Source organism: Pygocentrus nattereri, chromosome 13 (assembly GCF_015220715.1).
Source record: "Pygocentrus nattereri isolate fPygNat1 chromosome 13, fPygNat1.pri, whole genome shotgun sequence".
Lineage (NCBI taxonomy): Eukaryota > Metazoa > Chordata > Actinopteri > Characiformes > Serrasalmidae > Pygocentrus > Pygocentrus nattereri.
The window spans coordinates 935,700-956,853 of record NC_051223.1 but is presented as its reverse complement, the minus strand read 5'-3'; the positions used below and the strand labels follow the sequence as shown (position 1 = coordinate 956,853).

At 40.6% G+C, this 21,154-nt stretch overlaps 1 protein-coding gene across 1 annotated transcript in view; it reads left to right on the top strand.

Annotated features, from left to right (window-relative positions):
• Positions 1-10,576: 10,576 nt before the first annotated feature.
• rhobtb1 (Rho related BTB domain containing 1) overlaps positions 10,577-21,154 on the top strand; it is a 34,838-nt gene continuing 24,260 nt past the window's right edge. The window contains exon 1 of the mRNA XM_017714520.2: positions 10,577-10,653. The gene's annotated coding sequence lies outside the window, so the exon portion shown is untranslated. The remainder of the gene's footprint in view (positions 10,654-21,154) is intronic.

Here is a 21,154-nt window from a genome sequence, read left to right as displayed (position 1 = left end):
TTCATTTTCACTGTTTTAACATAAAAAAGTTACATTATTGGTTGTTCTCAGCCACAAAAAGATGCTATGGGTCTTGTTATGGGCCCAAAAATTCCATATTAGTGCATACCTAAACTTTTACTTCAATACACAAACAAGGAGACAGGCACCTTGACAGATGGAGCAAATACAGCTGTCACTCATTCCTGTCCTGAACATCCCTGTAAACAAATATTCTAGCGCTTACAAATCGAACCGACGTAGTATCAGCAGGGTCAAAAATGCAGATCCTTTATCTACCAAAAAGTTCAGAAACCTAACCTGACAAGTGCCAAAGAATGTAAACAATATGTTATCACAACGCTCTTCATGAGCCACGAAGACAGTCTGTCACAGGTTAACAAAACATGAAGTGCCGGGCTGTCCTTTGCATACTTGACCTGTTGTTGCCTTTAGAAGCTGAGTATACGTCCAAGCATGAGGATGGAAACCTCTGTTTAAAGCTGTCGGATCCTTCATACCTAGTTCATGCACCGACACGTACCTTGGCTGCTTCATGGCTAGCCAGTCCTAAAGTGTGACTAGAACCTTCACCACCTTCGTTTTTTGTATTTTAATCACTGACTTAACTTTGCCACCCTTTAAGACTGTTTTTGACATCTTGTGCTTTTATTGAAGTCCTCACCATTTTTCATTAGCTCGGCTTGTTTTCACGTTGCAAAGGCTCTCTATTGAATTTGAATTTCAACAATCCAGTGGATGATGTCTGGTCCAACCTATCAAAAATAGGTTCAGCAGTCAGATGCACTCCATATAGCTTGTCTGTCATTATTAGTTACGGCTCACATTGCAAGACCAATCAGAGAATCTTTAGATGACAATACAGCTCTGATTTGTCTTTTGAAGAAAAGAAAGGCCCGCTCTGATCTTGAGTTTTCTAATTTGGTGCAGACTATAATTTAAAAGGGTTCCCTTGGAAGAGAGTTTTTGAAGGACCATTGTTCATTTGCCTAGAGCACGCTTGAGCACATGTGTAATGCTGACACCTGTCAAAACAAACTGTACTAAAGAAAAGGTTCGACTGCTCTGCACCAAACAAGGTAGGTCTGAAATCTCCCTAAGGGCATGTATACACCTAAGCTTTTCACAGACCCGGGGAGGTTTACCAGCAGAGCTCGTTACATTTGGCGAAGTGTGAAAGCTGTTTTTGAACCCAGGTGAATACCTGGTCCTACAGAGAGGGGTGGACTGGGGTTCAAATCCTAGTATGATCTGCGGTGAATGTGAAAGTTATCCACCCGAGTAACATGGCTGGTTCCTCACTGACTGTTTAAAGTCAATTGCCATTCCTTTATCATTAAAACCATGAGATGAACACATTATATGGAGTTAAGAAATGCCTGAAGCTCCTCCTCCTTCCAGTATAATATCCTCTGAGTTTCCATCTCTACCTTCTGTTTCCCATTTTTTGCTTCTAATTAAGGTGCCCTCCTTTTCACATCCCACCCATCCTCACATCTCCTCCCTGTTCTTTGGTCCTCTCTCAGTCCTATCACTGTTCATGAAAGGGGCCATCTAGCTCAAGCTGGGGCCGCCCCGAAATTCTCACAGTTCTCACCCCTTCAGTGTCATTAGTATTTATATTTCAACCAAATGTTTCAAACGAGCAAACTACTAAACATGACATATGCAATAGTGCAGTCTATCCAAGGTCTGTAAAAATGATTCTGTGTGAAAAGTAATCTGTGATAATCAACCCCAAGCCAGAATCAATCCTGGGCACTTCCTCAGGATAAGTGTTGTCATTTTGTACCTGTCACCTCCTACTCTGACTGAAATGACTTCTCGATATTAATGATTCACCTACATTTCATTTTCAGGTGTATGAGGTTACTCACATGGAAAAAAAATCCATAACTCCTCTATTACACACCGGTGGCAGTCTTTTACACATCACTGTCACATCTGAGAGACATCAGGATGGAACTGCATGTCTGCTGGGCCTGTGGTTTGCCTCCTTGGGCTTGAAATGACCTATTACATATGTGTGTTGAGAAGATACACTCCTTCAGCAACATTTCTGGGATCATGCTCTCATTTCACATTACAACTGCTCAATATTTTTACTAGTTATAGAGTTAAGGCAGTATTTATGCTTTTTAAAGTTTTTCAACATAGCAAACGTAGTTGTTTACTTAATGATTTCATGTGACAACAGCAAGTATACACAGTGTGAAGGTTTCCTCACTTACTACAGCTGAAAATGAAAGCATAATAATATAATAATTCACAGTATGAAAATAGCAAAAACCTAGTTAGCCTTTATTTTTATCATTTTAACTGTATCTTATGTGTAGAACAGATAAAAGCACAGCAACAAATTAAAATGAGTTCATTTCAACTGGATAATGTTGATATTTTAACTATATTCATTTCCCACTCAGAACTTGAATGGTTTTGTAATGCTAGCAGAGAGTAAAGAAGCTCACATGAGTCAAGTCTTTTATGGGTTGAGTCACAAGTCTTGAGATGCCAAATGATACATTCACATTATGGAAAAAAACTCATTTGATGTTTTATTCATGGGTTATTATACTATCAAAGCCTGAGTTGAGCCAAATAATGCCGAACAGACAGTGTCATAAGACGGGGAAGAAGGAACAGGAATAGAATCCACCAACCAAAAATATCCAGCCAACAGCATCCAGAAACTGACCACTGATGTAGGATTAGAGCAGGGGTCATCAAATCGATTTGAATTGGGGCCAAATTCTTGTGGAGTGAAAATTATTTGGTCATGACCCCAGGTTACATGGACAAACCGTCTGATCAATTAAACCCCATGTGTCAAACACAAGGCCCGCGGGCCAAGCCAGGCCCATTACACAGTCCAATTCGGCCCTCAAAACCATTGTAATTTTCTGTTCTTATTGGCCTGTTTTACCCTGAGACTGGACTACACTCCCCAGCATGCACTGCTCATCCTCTTCCCCCAATAACAATCTACAGGCCAGCAGAGAAAAACTAAAGATGCCTGGTGTCTAGTTCAACCAAATAGGCAAAAAAACTACCCATAACAATTTTTTAAATAAATATTCAGTGCCTATTTTGCTGTTGCAGTTATGGCATATTATATATATGTATATATATATATATATATATATATATATATATATATATAAAATATATATACATAGTGCTATAATATCTACTATACATGTTCATACATTTGAAGAGGTGTTGGTGCTATAGGGTACTTGAGTATTTGGTTAACCGTTCCTGGCACTGATCACTGATATTCAAATACTGAACTCACTATTCCCTCACAGAAAGGCAGACAAAATACACAGGCCAGTAGTTCAGAGAAATGCTGATGTAACGCCTTAACAGGGTGTAATGTGTGACAGCTTGGCTTAAACTTTGTGTTTATTATTGTACTTCACTACTGCAAAACACAAGTGTCTAAACGTGAGTGTCTTGCCAGTTATATGCTGTAAAGATGTGATTGAGACCATCCCTGGCGTAGCTTTTCTGCTAAACAGTCTAACTACTCTAGCTGACGTTAGCTATGTCCAGAAACCGTGAAAACATATTTCTCTGACCAACTAACATGTTGACACATCGCTCCCTGAGGGGAGAATACCCTGCGTCCTCATCAGCATTCAGCTCTAGTATTAGCTCATCGGCTCAGCTGAAACATGAAAGTGGGTCCTTCGACATGAAAACCCACCTTTCTATTGGCTATTTTTGAATAATTAATCACATTTGAAATGTACTCCCCTGTGTGCTGCTATATTTCTGTGCTACTGATCTTTTAGTCTCCTAACATCAGTGTTGTCATCTAAAATATCCCTACAGCCCGACGTTATTTTCAGCCTTTACTTATTCCTTTCCTTTTTTTCCTTTCCTGCATTTAACCTGACATTAACTTACTTGATGTTAGAACAGTGTCCAGTGCTTTTTCCTACCCCATAATTTGAACAGAACTGAAAAGCAGTTTTGAAGAGCGGGATGGGGCTGGAGGAAACTTGCTCATGGGAAGAATCTAGTCTGGGGGCCACCACTTAATGGTTGGAGGGTAACTAACAAACTAGGCAGCAACAGATGAGCTACTGTCTCTAACTTTACATCTGCAAGATGGACCAACAAGACAGGCATGTCTAATAGAGTGGACAATGAGTGGACACGCTGTTTAAAAACTCCAGCAGCGCTACTGTGTCTGATCCACTTGCACCAGCGCCACATATTAGCACACTGCCACCACGTCAGTGTCACTGCAGTGCTGACAATGATCCATCATCCAGCTAATACTTGCCGAACAGTGGTCCAATCGGCAATTGCAGAACTACAAAGTGCACACGTACACTAAGCGGAGCTGATAAAATGGACAATAAGTGTAGGAACCTACTAATAATACCTAGTACCTAATAATACCTAGTACCTAATAATAAGGTGTATGACATCAACACGACTATTACCCAAAGTAAGTAAACATGCATTGCTTTTTTTCAGTGCAGCCAGCGAAGTTCAGCCAGTTCTAATAGTGGACACTGCCTGGCAGCTGTTTGTTAGGTCAGCATGAGAAATTCTTCGCTGAGAGAAAAGGCTTGTTGTTATGACTGAAGTGCTGATGGAAGTCACGTCTCATGACCAGTGGCATCATGCGAGAGCACTAATCATCAGTGTTGCCAGAGTCACCCTCGCCAGAGAAAAGACCCAAGCTGGGGGGATGCCCTCTGTTTTTCCCACATCACTCCGGGTCACGCTCGCATGCTGAGGCTGTCAAACCACTCACCAGCTCAGCCAGTCACTGCGCAGCTCATACAGTGGCTGCATCCACTCATCAATGGGTCATTTGTGCATCTCCAGAGGTGACGTGGAACAGGCCCAGCAGTGTCTACGGCTACCATAAGTGCGATCTATTGAACTCAATTTCTATGGAACTGCTAAGGAAAACTGCCATTGTAACAAGTGCAGTACAATGGACTTTCTTCCAGGACAAGGGTGACATGATATGTCACTGATACAGTTTAAGGAGCTTAAAATATGATAACAGATATCATACAGAGATTGCACTGATCCGATACTGACTGTCAATATGGACTGACATTGGTAGAAAAATTAATCTAATCCAATCTTGCAACAAATTTAGCCTGATGTGATATTGACAGCACTGTCTGTGTCTGTCTGTCTGCCCTGCGATGGACTGGCGACCTGTCCAGGGTGTATCCTGCCTTCTACCCGAAAACTGTTGGGATAGGCTCCAGCATCCCCCCGCGACCCTGACGGAGAAGCGGCTTAGATAATGGATGGATGGATGGATGGATGATATTGACAGCCGAGTGTTTTTTGGGCAACGTCATACTTTTTACGTATTAACGTTACAAACACAGGCTCAAAAAGAAGGTTCAGGGACCTTCAGGTCTCAAATGCAAAATCACCATTATACTCCTGAAGATATGAAGATGGTAGCTAATTCGTTTACATCTTTGGTAAACACATCCGTCCCCAACTTTTGGCTGAGTTTTGTCTGAATTCTCTTTCAGCGGCTCACAGCTGTTAGATTCATCCGCTAAGGGAAGAGGTCTGGCGCACGACCCACGTCACAATATGTTCTTCCATATGCTGCTTGCAATTACACATTTTGACCAGAGAGGTCTCTGAATGCCCAGAACTTACATAATGTAGCTTTAAGTAATGCTTCAGTTAAAAATAGCTCATTTTGGAGCACGGTAGTTTTTAAAGCTTATCAAACAATACTTAAGGCTACAATGTTGGTAATAGAAAAGAATCTGTGCTGGCACTGAAAAAAAACAAAACAATGTTGTACCAACTTTAATATCACCTGATATGATTTAATACAGTGAAAATAATGAAACATTAAACACACAAGGCAATAGTTTTAATTAGAAAGTGTTTTACTATTTAATATCACTGTCATCAAACCATAAAGAGCCCTCACAGTCCTTAATAATATAAACATTATGGCACTGCCTGCAGGCTTTCCACAATTCGGTGGTTTTCTTGATTTCAGTTAATTAACTCACTTTTCATCAGCTCTTGTCACATAAAGGATTTTTGTTATAAGATGTGAACAATGCTAAAAGTTAGGTTTGGGTGCATGCTATATGCTCTGTTATGAAACCATGAAACCATTAAAATGAATAAATTACATTTGCATTTACATTTACAGCATTTAGCAGACGCTCTTACAAGAAGAGCTCAGTCTGTCTAGAGAAAGTGTCTTTGATAGTTACCAACAGGTTAGAGAGAGAAAGACGGTCCTGAGCTCAGATATTGCTAGAGACAAAGTGACTGTAGATACAGAGAGAGAAGGAGCAGAGCTGAACACAGAACTCTGTGCCATTCAGTGCAATGCAATAAACTACAATACACAGTGCAGTACAATAAAATATAATATATAAGTGCAGCTTATAATTCAACGCTGATTTAAGTGCTGTGTAAAGCGGGTGTGAATAATGCACCAAATAACAAATAAATGTACTAAACATAAAATCTCCAAGGTCATGAAGAAAATCTTGTCTTGGCTTGTCTGTAGCCATAAGTGCATGAAACCATATTAGCCAGCCCACACATCAGTAAGACCCTAATTTCACATTTTAAAAAAATGTAAATAGGGTTTAGAGAGGTTCTAGGCTTGTGGTAAGAAAGCATTTGTCAGGAGTGACAGGAAGACACTCGCACATGAAGCAGACACACACACACACACACACACACACACACACACTGTTCCTTTCTAAGTCACTTTCCATAGATGGACTGGAAACGCATCTGGACAACCTCTTGCCTCCAACACGTCAAATCAATGCACGTTCCTCAGACGGCCTAAAAAATCTCCAGCTCACAAAAAAGGGCCTTTCCTACGTTTAGCTGTTCACATCTAAACAATGCCATGTCCTGTGTGTTCCCCTTCACAGTCAGTCTGCACACGCAATAAATCAACCATTAACCTTTGCGTGTCACCAGGCAGGAACTGTTAGACTGGACGGCTGGTCAAGCTGAAGAGCCAGACAAAGAATTCACGCTTGATTAATCACTGAAGGTTTATACAGTAATATGCATTAGCAGCAAGGTAAATGTTAGCACAACAAAGGAAAAAAGCTCTAAAGCCACTTAATCCTGTGGCCTTGGAGAGCCGCAAACCTTCATCAGAAACGTGACGTAACGGAAAGATGAACAGCAGTTTGTCTTTACAAGCAATGCTAAAACAACATCTGTGATAAGTGCTTTTTATTTAATCTTATTTATTCTTAACTTTTATTTCTTGTTTTAGTTCTTCTCTTAGTTCTTTATTACTTTTTAACTTATTTTAACTAGTTTTTTATTATTATAGTTTTATTATTATTATTATTATTATTATTTTATTATCTTCCTTTGATCTTAATCTCTTATTAATTAAACCTCAAGGTTTTTTTTATTATAATTTTGATCTATTTTTATCTTTTTTTTGCTGTTATTTTTACATTTTCTTTTAATTTAAAATGATTAAATATAGATATTATTTTCCTTGTCATGTCAATCCCTGTTTTTGTGAATGCTCAGCTACACTGAAAATGACGGTTGCCCTTGATGTACTGCCGAGTCAAAATAAAGGTTGATTGATTGATTGATTGATTGTTTGATTGATTGATTTTCCTTTTTACCTTGCAGATTTGGAGATTTTATGCACATGGCTTGATCAAAGATCATGAGCCTGTTCAAAGATTTATTCCAGACCATCCCTTCAAGAGATAACACACTGAACAGTGAAGTACGTCCATACTATGCTCATAATACAATGAGCAGCATACCAGAAGATCCTAAAAGTGCACCAGAGTAGTGGACACTGCTCGACTGATAGCTCAACACAAGTGAGTAGTGAGTAGAGTTGCAGTCGTTTTATAAAACTTCGACTGGCATAGAAGATCTGTATTTCCTCAGCTTCACGAATTGCTTCTTTGAGCTTAGTTTCACTGTTTTCTCGGTCCAGCACCTGGACTGCAGCACTGCTGGCCACACCTCTCCTTCTCAAGCTTCAGCGATAGATGCTGAATGCTCTGAAAAGGAATTCCATTTTCTGGGGAATTTTTGGAGTCTGAATCGTTCAAAGCGATGCTGTGAAGAACCAGGCATCTAAACAGTGCGTCTAAAAGCTACCCCACAATAATTTATTAGGTTAAGAGTTATGAATATGCTGTCTGACGTCAGAGACGTTGCTTTACGATTCATTTATTTGACATGGGGCATTTTCTCCCATGGCAGGGGGAACACGACGGGTGTTATAAGGCAAAATAGCACCCCAGGAAAACTTATCTTTCCAGATTTATCACTGTTTCACCATTAGCAACATTACATATTATAACTCTGAAACTATGTGCAGGTTAGCTGGACATTTTGGATAAAACGGCTTAAACATAGCGCCGAACAATTTGGAGAAAAATGTAATTTTAGTGTCCAATACTGCGACTGCGAGTTGAACACAACTGTTTTCTAAAAATGCGTTCCCGGGCCTGTTCCTCTGGCCAGCAAGAAGAGAACATCAACCATTTCCTGGAATGAAGCTTGAACACTGTGTCAGACCCAGAGCTGGACGAAGTACACAAACCCTGTACCTGAGTTAAAGTCGAGACCCCCAAGGTAAAATATTCCTCCAGTAAAAGTAGAAGTTCCTCCCTTTAGACCTCCACATGAGTAAAAGTACTAAAGTATTTACCTTCAAATGTACTTAAGTATAAAGTAAAAGTACTAAAAGAGGAATTCTGGCTCTGATGTCCTGTTATCATTTTTATAACCAGACTGGCTTCATGAACTCATTTCAGGTGAAAGTCCTCCAGCGTCTCTCTTGGTAAACCAGTCTTTTAATAGAACGTCATTAATTAGTGACGCTGACGTCTATTAAAATGATCAGAAGCACAAAACACTGAAGGTAAACAGTTTCCATCAGGGAGAACCGAGTGGCTCTGAAATCACTTTTTACACACAAGCAAAGTTTCAGTTTCAGATTTATTTACAACTTAGTTCCAAGTTTAAGTTGAATAAAAACTGGCTTTAAACTCAGGATCACAGATGAGCTCCTTTACTATGTTGATCTGTAGGCGTCTGTTCATAAACATAAACCAGCCCAAACTCATTTACTATAAAATGAAATGGTGTTTGTAGAAATTCAGAAAAAAGCCGCGTCAGTCTCGACTGCATATGTGGACATATTTCTATATTGAGCTCTATTTACACAAAGTTAGGTTAGTTCATCATTTATGTTGAACAGACTCTCCCAAAGTTTTACGCTGCTGCGCTGACGTTGAACCGCGTGCTGCACTGGGTCGGTATGACCAACAGGTCAAAACCAGCTCTAAACAAAGTGACCGCTGGGCCCTGATTGGTGCTTTGGCTTTGCGCTTCTTTCGTTTTGACATGTTACGTTTTTATACACACAGAAACCAAAAGGAACCACAGATTTCTCAAAATGTAGGAGGAAAAAGTCGGATATTAGACTTGAAATGTAGTGGAGTGAAAGGAAAAAGTCGCCCAGAACGGAGAAACTTCAGTACAGATACACCAAAAATACTAAAGTACAGAAACTCATTACATTTACTGAGTTACTGTCCACCACTAGTCAGACCACCAGTTGCGATGGTTGTGATGTCACACACTCTAACACTTCTGATTGGTCTACCTCATCTACATCAGTTCACAGGCTCAGCACAACTCTTAGTTTTGTATTCTAGGATCAAAATTTCTGCTCTTCTGCTGCGCAAGTTGCACTTTTTCATGCTGCAGTTTTTATACCTCATTTTTCAGCCTGACTTAAACGACGAAATCAAACCGCTTAAATGATGCAAGGTTAGCTCACAACTCCAGGTTCCTGTTCCACAGGTCTGGTTCTGAGGTTTCTCAGCATTTCTCATCACATCTGAGTGACTTTTTACGCATTTCAGCCACTGAACAGCACAAACTATCCATCATTAAACTGGTGGCATTTCCCTTTAAGGAGTTCCAGCGCAGCTCTACGGAGAACTCGGCATGTGAGGAGTTCTGGGACCTTTTTCCCCACAGGAGTGAAGTTAGGCTTGCTATGCTATGGCTAGGCCACCTTCCTCAGCAGCCGAGGCTAAAGGCTACGCGTGTTCCCTCAGCCAGTGAAGCGTAAAAGCGCGGCCGGTGGGCAATTTCAGGCGAATAAACCTGACTTGTTGTTTTTAAAAGGTGGGCTTATTACTGTTTTCCGTGTGAAGTGAAAGTATTTTATCTTTTAAAACACAGCTTTTCCACTAAGACTGTTAACCTGCTGTGGTGAGGCATCCAAAGCCAAGCTCGAGGAAATCTACCTGAGTGGGCTAACCTGCCCACGGTTAAGGCAAGTCCTATAAAATGATTTTTGGACAGAGCTGCGGCTCACTGGACTCACACTTGCCTGACATTCTCTTTTTTTTAAGTTAAAGAAGTCGACCAGCTGTAGGAGAAGCCCGTCCTCTCACCTGTGCGGAGTCGCTTTCACCTGTGCTGGGGGAAGCCATGTTGCGGAGACTCTCGGGCACCTGGACAGATTCACAGCTGTGAGAAACTTTCTGCTAAATCCATCGACTGGACAGCCACCGGCGTGAAGCAGCGTCCCGCAGTCTGGCTCTTCTCTGAACACGTGCCGACGGCGGTCTGCGAGCCTCTGCGGTGCAGCAGGTAGGCTGGGTCTGAAGGCTGCTCGCGCCTGGGAGCTCTGCCCTGCACTGTCAGCAGGACAGCTGCACATTCAAACCGAGCCCACTTCTGTGGAAGCCCCCCGCTTCCGCCACTGGACAAAGTATACAGCCGTTTACAAAGTAAATTATTAATAATAATCATGTTGCCATAATGATGACATGGCATGTCTTATTCATCACTCATAATAATGAGAAAGTGTCTCATAATTGTGAATTGATGTTTCATAGTAATTACTTACTACCTCAAAATAATACATACTGTACCATGTACTATACACTATAATATATATATATAATATAATATACTATAATATAATATATAGATAACATCGCCGCGTAATTTTCAGATGCCAAGTCATAAGATACCAAGTCAGTCATTATTATGAGCTATTAAGTCATTATTATTAGACTGTATCTCGCTATTATGAGACGCTAAGTCATAATTGAGAAAGTAATTCATAATTCAAAAAAGATGCTAAGTCATAATTGTGAGATAGAATCTCATTATTATGAGATATTAAGTGCTAGTTGTTAGACTGAATCTCAGTCATTTGAGATTATGTCATAATTGTGAAAATAAGTGATTATTATGCGATGTCATAATTATGAAGAACCAAATCATAATAATGCTAAGTCAGAAGTAGGAGATAGCAAGCTGTAATTATGAAATTGTAAGTCATAATTATGACATAGCGAGTCGTTATGATATGAATATTGACACCAAGTCATAATTATGAGACGCGAAGTGATATTTATTAGATAAGTCACAATTATGAGATAGGATCTTATTATTGTGAGATAGCAAGTCAAAATAATGAGATAGAAAGTCATTATTATGAGATAGCAAGCTGTAATTGTGAGACACTCTTTCTCATAATTATGACTTACTAAATGGCTATATAGTTTTCTCCGGTGGTGGAAAAGGGCGTCCATACTCTTCAGTACAGAGGGGGGGGGGGCAGGTCAAAAGTCTCCCTGACAGGCCTAAATACAAAAATAAAGCACAACTGGATGTTTGTGCAGCTATGAGCTCACACACACACACACACACACACACACACACATACACACACATACATACATACACACATTTTCTAAGCCGCTTCTCCCTCATGGTCCCGGGGGGTTGGGGGGGGGTTGCTGGAGCCTGTCCCAGCAGTCATCGGGCGGAAGGCAGAATACACACCTGGACAGGTGCAGCTATGAGCAGTTTTGGCTATTTTAATTTTTTTCAGAAAACAGTGAAAGTGTCTTTATTGCAATACAGCATGTATTAAAAATCACTCTCTCACTGTTTTTGAGTACAAATGGCAAATAGCACGCCCTGTTACATCATTAGCTTTGGCAAACTTCTAGTATATTTGAATTTAACGTGAAAATAATGTCTAATTTAAAACGTGGCATTTGCAAGAGCTGCAGTCAGGACGTATGAAATAAACTTAATATGATTTTTATAAATCCAGAGACAGCTAGGTTTCCCACACTTTGATCTAAGGGCTGGTTGTGTTTTAATAGGATGTAGGATGGATTTTTGTTGCAAGAAGCTTTATTTTAGGCCATTTATCGAATGTTGGGATAAGAACAGAGAGATGTGGCGCAGGCATATTAAGAGAAAAAGAGTGACATTAATGGCTGATCAATAACAATATTTTCAATCATCTTTTGATTTTACGAGTATGCCATACTGAAGATCGAGGTCAAATTTAAAGCGTTTAAATGAGAAGAAGAAAAAAGGCCTAACATTATACTAATAATAATAATTACAGTGATATTACTGCTGTTGTGTTTAGCATGCCCTTTATTAATAACTCAATAACTTTACTAATTGCATAACTTTACTAATAATAAACTAAAAGTAAATAAAAGTATATTTTGCACTTTATTGAAGATCACCACTCATAGCTTGTGGTTAACTAGGCCTGCTGTAGACATATGATAATCAAATATGCGGTAATACAACAATAATAATAATAATAACTCAAATAGACCCTTATGAATTGGTTCATTATGGGTTCTTTAATGAAAGAAACCGTAAACGCTCAGATAACCAAATGAATACATAAATGGCTCTTTGCATGGCTCTATAGATGAAAATATGTTTACAGTCATGTGTAAACGTTTAGGCCTCTGGTCAACTGCTCTCTACAGAGAACACACTTCTGCATGTTTTAATGCACAATTATGGTTGATTAGCTAAATATATCATTAAATGTGCATTGTATTCATTTTATATTTAAACTCCTATTTAAATAGAATGACTGAAAATAAAAAGAAATTATTCATGCACTAAAAGTCAGAGGGAAAATGCCCGTTTGTCCTCAGTAGAGGATATTAATCTGTTATTTTATTTTCAACACATTTCATTCGACCGGGGTGCCCAGACCTTGGCACATGACTGTATGGTTCTTCAGAGATGGTAAATTGTTTTATATAGCAGCAAAAAGGGTTCTGCTATTGTTACATAGACCTTTTTACTAAACATGTAGAATTTTCCTTTCAAAATAAGCACAGAGTTAATCATTGAAACACACCTTCTGTAGAAGGTCATCAATCATGATCATCCCCATTAAATGAAATCCATTTAAAATATTTTTTAAATAAACAAAATGCGTGTTGTATTAAATATTCTTTTTTGTCAGTATTTTTGAAGAAGAGTGGTATATATAATGATATTTTGAAGACCTCTTGCTGAGAGCTGGACTGTTTATGTGAGTGTGACAGCAGTATGACTGAACCTTGATTAACTGTTGTGTAGACTGAAGGTGATGTCAGTAGTTTACACCTTGTAAAACCACTAGAGGGCGACATTGCTGTAGAATTGACTGTAAGATGCTTTTCTCAGAGCCCACCTTCAACGCACTTCTTGTGAAAAGCGTTTAAAAACAATGACAGTAAGGTTTAACTTATGTGGAACCAAAAAATTGGTTCCACATAAAAAAATATGGTTCTTCAAGAGTTCTTTAGTATATGAAAGTGGTTCTGTATAGCACTAAAAAGGGTTCTATCATTCTCTGTCAATCTGAAGAACCATTTCACCATGCAAAAAAGACATTTAAGCATGATTATGGATTCTTGAGTGTTTATGGTTCTACAGACAACATTTGCCTGTATTAAAGAACCATTTTTTAAGAGTACTGTAAAAATATACCATTTTTGGTGCTATATAGAACCACCTTCGAAAAAGGTTATATAGGGCTATATACAACACATCAGAACTGCTTCACCATGCACTGAAAGCAAATGGTTAAGCATACAAATGGTTCTTTGAGTGTTCATGGTTCTAGATAGAACCACTGTCTTTACTAAAGAACCTTTGAAGAACCAAGAGTGATTACTGTCTAGATTTATGAACTAATCAAAACACCCTTTTCCACAAAAGAGGTTCATTTGCTTTACATGCACGGGACTGTGGACACGTCAGAGAGCCCAGAGAAAACAGCCATTAATTACAAGTTACTCATTCAGGAAAAAAGCAGAAAACATATTTAACAGGAAATTACACAGAAGCCTCCATCCATCATTTTTTTTCTTAGCCGCTTCTCCCTCAGGGTCGCAGCGGGGAGGAGCTGGAGCCTATCCCAGCGGTCATCAGGCAGAAGGCAGGATACACCCTGGACAGGTGACCAGTCCATCACAGGGCTGACAGACAGTCATTCACCCAGGGGTAATGTAGCATTTCCAATTGGCCTGACTGTGTGTCTAGAGAACCTGGAGGAAACCCACCAGACACTGGGAGAACCTGCAAACTCCACACAGAGAAGACCCCAGTCACCCGGCCGGGGAATCGAACCCAGGCCCTCCTCCCTGTGAGGCGACAGCGCTACCCACTACCCACAGGCTAGTCCAGCCTTTACCTTTAATACAGCTTCCATTCTTCTCAGGAGACTTGCTTTCAGTTTTTCAAAGAAAGAAGTCTGAGAAGTTGGTTGCACTTCTCATGCTTCTCATAATCCGAGTAACCCCACTGGACTCATCAGTCCATAAGAACCTTACTCCACGTTGCAGATGTCCAGTTGGGTGTTTTTTTCTTTTATGTCTGTTCAGTTTTCTCAATAATAACATCTGCGCATCCTTTCAGATCTGCAGTGTTGAGGTCTTCCCACAGTGGAAGGATGGACAGAAACACCTGTGGATGTTGTCAGATCTGAAGCAAGAGTGGAACTCGGTTTTCTCCCCTTGCTCAGAGATGAAAGCTTTAAGTGCTGTTGATGTGATGGGGATCGTTTTGGTGGTCTACCAGGTGGTTAGGAGTCCCTTTTTCTTTATATATTTTTCGAATGTTTTGAATTCCAGTTTTTGACTTTCCCCTTATTTACACAACTGCATTTTAGATGCACATGAGAAATGAATGTCTGCTAAGGTGTTCTCTTTGAAGGGGAACATAACGTCAGTGACTCTTGTGGGGACGTTTGGTGGGAGGACACGGCTGTAGCTCATTACTTTTAAGATACTTAGTGTTGTAGTTTCTGACTTTTGCACAGTGCTATATACACTGTGTACACCATCAGGTCCCTTTACTAAGTGTACGTCCTTGGACCTACTCTGTGGTGCTAGTGGATCAAAGTGGACAAAAAAAGAAACGTGGCATTTTTAAACACTGTGTCCACTCACTGTCCACTTTGTTAAACACTCCTACCTTGTTGGTCCGCCTTGTAGATGTAAAAGTCAGAGACGATAGACGTTTGTGTCGCTCATCCTCTGGTCCTTCATCAGCGCTTACAGGACGCTGTTGGCTGGATATTTTTGTTGGTGGATCATTCTCAGTCCAGCAGTGACAAAGAGATGTTTAAAAACTCCAGCAGCACTGCTGCGTCCGATCCACTCGTACCAGCACAACACACACTAACGCCACCACCACAAATGATCCACCACCCAAATAATACCTGCTCTGTGACGGTCCTGATCATTGAAGAACAGGGTGCTAATTAAGTATGCAGAGAAACAGATACTGTTGATTACAGCCTGTAATTGTTGAACTACAAAGTGCATCTGTATGGTGAGTGGAGCTGATGAAATGGACAGTGAGTGTGTTTAATAAAGTGACCGGTCAGTGTATATTCCATAAATGTCAGTAAACATTAGCAAACGTTTAACGTGACACCAATTACACTGCAATTTATTGGCATGTGAGGCATCGGGCTGCACACTTGTTAAAGTGATGTTAACGATACAGGCAGACACTTATCCGCCAGAAGTTAAGGATAATAGGGAAAGAGGATAATGACAGACTAGGGGGAAATGGCTGTGCACTAATATGAGCCACATAATACACACAGCCTGGAGCCGCACAAAGAACTCATGAATTTTTGATAAGACCCTTCTGAGCGTTGCGTGTCGGAAGCTTGAATGAAGCAAATCAGCGGAGCCTGTGGCATTCCGTTAATGATATCCAATTACTCATCACAAATGTCAAGAAAGCTTCATCATGCGTGGTATTGTCATGAATTACTCATGAAGGTGAAATGCAGTCTTTATATAAGCTACGCTTATCACGGCTTTATACCTACATTCTGCACATGAACAGCATCAGATGTGCTGTGATTGGCTCTTTCTTACCTAGGTTGCTCTCTTTCTCTTGAAGGCCTTTTGCTTACCACCTGCTATGTGCACACAAGCACTAGCAATGGCAATGGGTGCTGCTTGGTGTAGGAGCTGGAATTATGTTGTCCAGATGGAGCAGTGATTGGTGGGCAGAGAGGATAAATCCTCTGATCTAAGTAGGGTTTTTTTTTTTTTTGTAAACGTGCCTTCTAGCACATCAGGCTTATGTAATGTGGCTATTTGGACAGACTTTGCAGAGGCTGATTAAGTTTGCTTTGGCTTTTGCCATCTGTTTATTCCTTGGAGTCGGCAGTTTAGCTGTTTAGGCTCTGTTTTTGGGCGTTTAGAGAAAAGATGCTATCATACCATCTATGGAGATGGTAGTTTTGTCAGAGTCATCTTGGCCGTTTGCTTGGGGTAATTATAGACAAAGCACCTATCATTTAAGATATAAATGCATTATTTTTAGATACAGTGGTGTGCAAAAGTAAGAATCGAAGTAGAAGGTATTTATTTCTCAGTATTATGAAACTTTGACAGCTAAATATTATTATTATTATTATTACTTGAGTATTTAGTGTGTCAACAGTTTGTCTTTATTACAGCTTACAACAAGAAATCTGCAGGGATGTATTTCCACACCCCCAAAGTTCAGTCTTAGAAGTTGGTTGAATTTTCTGCTTTTCACCATCCAAGTATATCCTAAACAGATTCAGTGATGCTGAGGTCTGGTTTCTGAAACGGCCAGTCAGTTCGTTACCCACCGATTCTTTGTTCCTTTTGTCTGTTTCATTTTCTCAGTAAGGGCTTCCAGACAGCGGCACATCCTTTCAGAGCCATAGCATTGAGTCTTTTTACAGTGAAAGGAAACAGATTGCTGATTTTTTTCAGAAGCAAAAGCAGAGACTTTCCTCTCAAAGATGAGAGCTTTAGGCACTGTTTATCTGATGGTGAACATTTTGGTGACAGTTGAGGTGAGCACCGTTTTCTCAGTATCATTTAATCGCTCCAGTTTTAAAAATTCCGGTTATTTCACTGTTTTCTTTGACTCCTTCCTGGAAGGTAAACAAATGAAGGCAGCCATGGGCTGGAGGTTAGGGAACTGGCCCTGTGACCGGGAGGTCGCCGGTTTGATCCCCAGGGCCAACAGTCCATGACTGAGGTGTCCTTGAGCAAGACACCTAATCCCCAACTGCTCCCCGGGTGCTGTGGATAGGGCTGCCCACCGCTCTGGGCAAGTGTGCTCACTGCCCCTAGTGTGTGTGTTCACTAGTGTGTATGTGGTGTTTCACTTCACAGACGGGATAAATGCGGAGGTGGAATTTCCCCGTTTGTGGGATTAAAAAAGTATCACTTATAGAGTCTCTGACCGTGCAGAGAAGCTTAAATTAGAGTGCCTTGATTTAGGCCACTTTTAGATCTTCATCTGTTTTGGGGAAACTTAAAGGCTTCTCTGCAAAGTGCTCCTTCAGAAAATATAGGACAGGAAGAGGAAAGACATTTCCTGGGCTAGCTAATATAATTTGAGAACACTATGAAGCACACAACAAATTAGCAATGCTGTTGTCTGGCAAAGTGCATTAGCCAGAGGTCACTGACCTTGGCCATAAAGCCAGGCTCCACATGCCTGGCCCTGAGTGATTGATGTCCAGGTAATGCTGGCTACTGAGCCTGACAAACAGACAGGCCTGCTTTGATGTGAGCTGCTCCAGACATTTCAGTCCTATTTCAAGGGACCTTTTTTCTTCAAACGGAATCTCTGCAGCATTTTAGATCAGGCCATGAAATTTTAGCTGACAATTCATTGCCATAGAAGTAATTGAGTTTTCTTGTTTTCGTAAGACACATGACGTCACTCAATAAATGTGTTTTCTTCTTTCTTATTTTATCACATGTATTTGCCTCAACCCAACTGATGAACCGCATTCACATTCTGTTTTCTGTTTAAAGTTAACACATGATTGTGGAAACTAACAGTTGTGGAAAATAATTACGATCAGCTCTATGATGTAATAAATGTGACAGGCCTACTTTAGCCCTTTAAATAGGCTCATTATTCCGTTTTTTATCTTAATAATTATTGTTCGGTAACTAGTGTTAATAATTCAGGACAAAGAATTCAAGTGTGGGCCCACATACAGGCCTTTAATATGGAAACTAAACTTTTTTTTTTTTTTTTTGTGATGCCACAAAAACTGACACCTTTACATTTATTCACCTATTCAACCTACAGCAATTTAGCCCCACCCACAGTGTTTCAGCTCAGACTGGTTTTTAAACGAGGGCAGCCAATCACAATAGAGGTCATTTAAATATATTAGTCATAGCTGCGCACTAACAAAGCCAGCCTGTTTCATTCTAAGGTATAAAGAAAGGTTTGAGAACAATCCTGTAAAAATGCATTGCAGCTGTTTCTTTCATTCATAAACCCGCACAAAGATTATAAGTGGACCTTGGCAGGTGGGGTAATAACTTACAAGAAAAAGGTAGGATATGGGTCTTAGAGGGGATTAATATAAATGATCCGGTGAGCTCTAGGCTCGTAATGAACAAAAACTATTAGATCAGACGCATTCAGAGCTCTCAGACATTCCCAACTCCAAAGTGTATCCTTACGGGACAATAACTGAATGCAGTGACAGTAAGGTCACAGTAATCCAACAGTACCATGTGCGCTGGCTACACCATGCCCATCAGTGTTACGTCCAACGATAGTGAAAAACAGCTCTTAATATGATCCCTGTTTTTCCTGACCTCAGAACTCAGGGTGAAGTCTAACTATGCCACAGGCTAATGGGCGATTAGCACACTCACCTGCCAGGCCTGTCAGCAACATCAAGAGCTTTAAAGGCTTAGAAGGATTCACAGTATCCCAGTGCTGGTTATCTTGATTGACTTTAGGATCAACATCTGACTGTCACCTAGAAGATGAATGTAGGTGGTGTGCTAAGGTGCAGATACGTCATCGTTTGAGCATTTGCAGTTATTGCTTGCTCAGCATTTTCTTTTTAAATTGCAGTGCATTTACGGCATTTGGCAGACGCTCTTAACCACAGCGACTTGCAATTTGGTCACGTTTACACAGGTAGGTGAAGGCGGTGTTGGGAGTCTTGCCCAAGGACTCTTATTGGTAAAGTGATGGGTGTTTGCCCAGGTGGGGATTGAACCCCAGCCTACAGTGTGGAAAGCAGAGATGTTACCCACTATGCTATACCAACCACACCGGTCTTCGGGTCAGTACACAAGGGGGGCTGCTTTTGTGTCCTTTTGGAAAATAGTTCTCATATTTTCTATTTTTCAAGACTTTGTGTACTGCTGGATGGAGTGGCGACCTGTCCAGGGTGTATCCTGCCTTCCAGCCGATGACCGCTGGGATAGGCTCCAGCACTCCCCCGCGACCCAGAAGGAGAAGCGGCTTGGAAGATTACACTGTATGCTATGAAAATCTCCTGCTATAAGAAACATGGTGGCTTTATCTTGGATGTTTTGTACTGAGGCGTCCACTAAACCTGCTTGTTGATGACACCTACTTTTTTTTCTACCTAAGTAATGCTGATAATGCTAATTTGCAATTACTATTGCGACCCTATGGGCTCCGTAATATAATGTTAGAGACCTGGTAACGTGTGTATTTCCACATTTGATGACACTTCTATTAGGAAATTATGATAACCAAAGGATTTATATGATATACTGTTATATTATATCAGTTATATTAATTGGTGATCGTTGTTTATCATGCAGCACACATATTTTTAGCTTTTACAAACAGCCTTGTAAATTTCCATGTTTGGGTTGTAATGACCCGTTCTCCAGGGCAATCTATGCTACTGCAAGTCCACAAGGACCATATTCAGCTACTCATCTTTTCCATCAGCCTGCAGCCCTTAAGATCCCTTATATCTGCATCCCCTTTTCACCTTCCTGCACGCTCTTATATACAGGCTGAAGGCAGTTTCAACCTCACTGGGTCAAGAGGCTTGGTAATCCTGTTTACGGGACACAGCCACACACTCCAAACAGCCACAGCTTCGACCTGACAAACAAAGAGCTCAGGCCCAAGTTATAAATATAACTCCATTGCGCCTTTCATTCATGATTCACAGGGCCCGCACGGCTTCTGGGCATCAGAGGGCCCTTGAAGTGGATCTCCAGGGGCTTCCAGCTCCACCAACTCGCCTTCATGCATAATTCCAGCCGTGTCACGCAAAACTGGCGATCAGACATTGAGAATCCCTGTGAGCTTGTGGAGCTGGAGTGTGCTGTCTTGCCCCTGCAGCTGTATTCATTTTCTGGGATGAATTTGATGACGTGTTGAGTTGATGCAGGGGGGTGGAGGGGGGAGGAGGGGGGTGCTAAATCAGAAAGGCTTGCGGCCTCAGCCCTTTGCTCGGCTTGCATAGGTAGAAGATAATATCGGAAATGAGTCTATAATCTGCTCGTTTGGATTAAAATCAAACAGCAGGGCCGGACAGCATGTTGGGAATGATTTGAGTGTGTGTGAGAATGGCTGTGTGTGTGTGGATAAGTTGTTTTCTAGGAAGTGTTCTTAAAGAGCCCTTTTTTTTTTTTAAATACCATAAAAATGTAGGATATGAGCCCTTCAAAGTTGCAAAACATATTCACTCTCTAGTACCTATATGGAAATGACCATATGTGTCATGAAAACATACACATCTACGTATAGCTGCCTACTCAGCATAAAGCAGTTTCGCCCCATCCATTTATGCAGCAGTTATGAGGAGTATTTCAACACAGACATGCTTTATATACAACAAATATAGCCTGTTTAGTTCAAAAAAGGTAGGAAAATGGTCGTAAAAATGAATTATGCCTGTTTTTGGTACATAAAACCACACAAAATGTATAAGTGGACGTAAAACACTGTGAAAGAAATTGTAGAGTATGGGACCTTTAATAACGCTATACTCCTATCCAGA